This window comes from Pelophylax lessonae (assembly GCF_965119305.1).
Source record: "Pelophylax lessonae genome assembly, chromosome: 7".
NCBI lineage: Eukaryota > Metazoa > Chordata > Amphibia > Anura > Ranidae > Pelophylax > Pelophylax lessonae.
Window position 1 is genome coordinate 207448953 of NC_138774.1, and position 4691 is coordinate 207453643.

The window sequence follows — 4691 nt, forward strand, 5'->3', positions numbered from 1 at the left end:
AGGGGGAGGGATTCTTGAGACCCTGATGTAAGGAGGGGGGAGTTTGGGGACCTCAATGAAAGGGGGTCAGGCCCATGGAGGCCCAGGCCTAAAGCTGTGTAAGGGGGCCCCAAAATGTCTGATGGCTGCTCTGTTTCCCACACACTGCACCAACGTTCCGCATACCGCTGCAGGTCTGGATGATGTTAGCTGAAGACGAAGCCATCTCCTGCAAACTTCAGCCAATCCATGAAGAAGAGGTATCCATCCAATGCTGTGCGCAACATCACTTCCTCTCAGCTCCCCAGTCAGTCTGCATACGGAACTAACGTTGAAAAGGAGGGGAGAAAACATTCCTGTACAGGCTGCATTTGGAGACTTCTTTTTTTTTGGGGGGGGGGGTGCAAGGAGCTGTTCTTGCCTAGAGCGCAAAATAGTCTAGCACCGGTCCTGATGCTATGCAAAGCAGAAAAAAAGGTTTGTAATAAAGTTCTGCTACTTATTATATGGGGCCATCTACGTAAGGATAATACTGGGAACCATAGGCAACTGACTGGCAGTGCAGCCATCTCCATGGGATGACTATTGGGATAAAAATGAGCACCACTCTTTGGAATAGGATTACTTACCTACTGACTCTGCAGTAGGTACCAGACCCCTCCTATGATTGATCTCCCATTGACTTCATATTCAATTGTTCACAAGTATCTTTACCAACATATAACGTTTTCATATGTTTTGTATATCCAAAAATACTTGCATAAGTTTGGCAGTATGTATGTACGTACAAGATTATTTCAAATTAATTGTGAAAAAAACTAATTACCACTACTCAGCTAGGGAGGAGCCCCCCCCCCCCCCCCCACACCTTCCCAGGTAGTTTGAAATGTAATATTTTTCTGTTGTACTGGAGTGTACTTATAAAAAAAAAATGTTAACATTTTTGGTTAGAGTTCCCCATAACCGTGGATTCTGATGGACAAAAATAAATCAAGAGAACAAGGTTTTAGTGTAACAGGGTAGACCTGAATTCCTGGCATACCTGAAATGGTTTCTGGCAGCAGGAAAAATCCAGAAGCTGGTGTAGCCCTTAAGTACACATCAAACGTTGACTTCCAGGCTGCTGCAGAGACGGCGCAAGAAAATGAAGCTTTATTTCCGAGGAGCTTTGATGCACAGGAAGAAAAATAACCATTTCTCGGCAGCTTGTACCAAACCATCTCCTTTGGGTTCACAAGGCCTAAAATATATTAGAATGTTCTGAGGCGGTCAGAATGTTGATGTACAGCATGTATATTTATGTACGTGTGGAATGTCCAATTCCAAGCGAGGAAGCCGCGGTGCTGGAAGCTAACTGCCCCGGCGTTAATAAGTTCCGAAGTTGATTTTAATAATCTTCAGTGGTGATGTCACCTCTACGGATCAGTTAAAGGGGAAGATAAATTCTACCAATAAAATGAAGATCAAACTTTATTTTAAGCATAAAGAAAAGAGCCTATGATTTTATGAAATGCATGGAGGAATCCTAACTGCCTTTTTTTTTTTCAAATGATAATGCAGAAATAGAAGCAATCTTTTCCTAAAAACTACCATTTCTTTCACAATGAAAACCAGCCATGGAAGCTGTACAGGGAGGGTTTTTTCATCTGTAAAGTAGTTCTTTGTGCCAGAAGTCCCATCATCATTCAGTGCTTTTCCAATTGTGCAGGTTGAACAATACTCCTGAGTATCTCCTGGGTCCGGTACCGGACAGCATATTGTGAGAATAAATGTACACAGCTTAACTTAAGTTTAATCTTTCCCGTGCAGTGGAGAGTTTGTCAGTCATAGTAGCAAACCACTCAGGTGTATTTTCTTTTTTTTTTTCAATCAATACATTTTTATTGGTTTCATCAAAAAAGACAATAGCAACGAAGTTACATGAACTGGATGTAGAAAACAGGGGTAGAAACAGGGTAGTGGAGCTTCATTTCAAAGATTGTCATTAAAATATTACAATAGTAGATGGCAATAGTAAATATATAAGCAAGAGAGAACATATACATAGGAGAAAATATATATTTAATGGTGGAATTATGGTTCAAACTTCCAAATGGGAAGAGAAGGGAAGGGGTAGCTCCCGCCCACCTGGCCCAGAGCACCAAGGGGAACAATGTCGCCGAGTCGGGTGGCGAAGCCTCCCCCCCTCCCCCCGCACGGGCAGCATTGTACAAAACTTAGTCATTTATTGAGTAAGAAATTGCTAAATAATTACTGTGGTCTATAAGGCCACGCCAACCAGGCTTTTTAAAATTTGTGGTAGGATAAGTTATTCAGAGAAAGAGCTTTTTCTAGTTTATAATTCTCATTCACTAAACGTATAGTTTCAGAAATGTTTGGCGTTTCAATGGTTCTCCATTTACGCACTATTAAAGTTCTGGCAGCTAGGAGGAGGAGAAGAATTATTTGTCAGAAATTGGGTGGATAGTATTCTAAATTGAGGTTCAAGAGGGCCAATTCTGGTCTAGGTGGGGATAACATACCCATGGTGGACGCTATACATTTAAATATGGCATTCCAAAAGCTTGTTAAAGATGGGCAGGTGTATTTTCTTTACCCATAACTTATCTGCTATAGGCAAGGGATGAAATATTGGAGCAAGCTCTTCTTGTACCTACAGTACCCCTTACCTCTGGGCAGATGAGGAGGGTCCCAGGCAGTTCATTGGGCTAGCATTAAAAATATCAGGGTGGAGGCAGCTCAGGGGGCTAGCATTTATAACATCAGGGTGGAATCCTTGAATTTTTGCAGGCTGAAAGAATTGGATGCCAGTCATTTTAGTAGGTTTATAATTAATCAAACCACAATAAACATAAGGATAGAGGGTTAGGGCACAGGATAACCGAAATATAAGTAAAATTGGCCCCAAACTTTAACAGTCAACATTGGCCTTAGGCCTTTAAGCCAAGACCTGCATTCTATATTTCTAGACTGTCAAACACAACCAGGTAGCACAGGTACCTACTAGGATGAGCAGCAAGTAGTAACTGCAATGTCCATCATTAAGCAGCTTATACCCAGCTCTCCAGGACACTCCTCAGCACAGTAGCCCTGTCCCAAGATACTCCATACAGACAGCCATCTTCCTGCTCTATTCTTTCTTGATGTACCCTCCAACAAGGCGAGTACTTTCCGTAGGTGAAGGCTCAGGCACCTCTGTAGAAAAAGACCCTCCCTAGGCAGCAGGCCTTGAGACAAAAGATCTCCAACACTGCCTCCTCTCTAATCCACAGACCAGGAGGCAAAAGAGCCTTCTCCATGGTCACCCCAAATATTTATATCCTTACAATATATGCATCACTAGCAATAAACCTCCTTGTATCTTGTTAGAAAAGAATAAGTATTTGTAACGCAGGAATATTGCTCCTTCTTCATCAGTCTACTCCATAACAATAGGCAGAAGCAAACAACAGTTTGAACCTAGGGGAACCAACTAAATGTGGACTAGCTGAAGGGTTGAGACAAACCATTTAACACTGACAAACATTCTTACATTGGTCAGCTTTGGTTTATTTATGTAAAACCTTTATCACTAAAGTAATAAAAACTATTTGCTAGCCTTGTGGCCTTTATTTAACATGCAAAATCAACGCCCTGTCATGGCTAGAGACCATATTACTTCATCGGGCCCCACATTCAGAAGAGTAACGTCCTTTCACCTGCTAGTGACACCAGTATCGCAGCCATGATGCCAATGCTAATGCGGACGCCAAGTCCCGTCTGACAAGGACATTAACAGACTCTTCTCCACCTGTCAAGAGTTGTCGTTACACCAGCCTATCCTTTCTGTCTTCCGGGGAAGTAGCAGCCCATACAGCCAAGGATACCTTCCTTAAGACAATACTCTCCTGGGTACGGTACGGTTGGCCTGCAACTGTCACACAGGATTATGAACCTTACTTCTGTAGGCGTCTGGAATTAACTGTGGCTGGCAACTGTGTTTTATGGGGAGACCGAGTGATCGTTCCACAGACCCTCTGGAGACACATTCTGGACTTGCTACATACTGGTCATCCCGGGGGCACACGTATGAAACAAAAGGCCCGAGGCTATGTGTGGTGGCCGAACCTCGACTCCGATATCACGACATATGTGAATGCGTGTGCTGGATGTGCACAAACTGCAAGAGACGCTCCTCGAGGGTGCGTCCAGCCCTGGACTTGGCCCACGGTTCCCTGGTTTCGCCTACACTTGGACTTTGCAGGCCCGATCAGAGGACACACCTTTTTGATCATTATTGATGCCCATTCATAGTGGCCTGAGGTTATTCCTGTTACCCAGCCGACGACTAGGGCGACGATTTCCATACTGTTACATCTCGCTGCTACGTTTGGATACCCCAGAGAAATTGTCACAGACAACGGTGCACAATTCACAAGCCAGGAGTTTCAGAGTTTCCTGACTGCCCACAACATCAAACACAAGTTGACCGCACCTTACCACCCGGCTACAAATGGTCAAGCAGAAAGGTTTGTACAGACCTTCAAACGCTATTTCAAAGCTACTGTGGCTACAAGTAAACAACAGTCCCTGTCACCCCAGCAGCTGGACTCCTTCCTTTCTACTTACAGAACCACACCACATGCAACCACTGGGAAAACTCCAGCTGAACTTCTTTTGGGTCGGCAGCCATGGAATGTTTTGGACATGCTCCACCCTCAAACGGTCCAGGA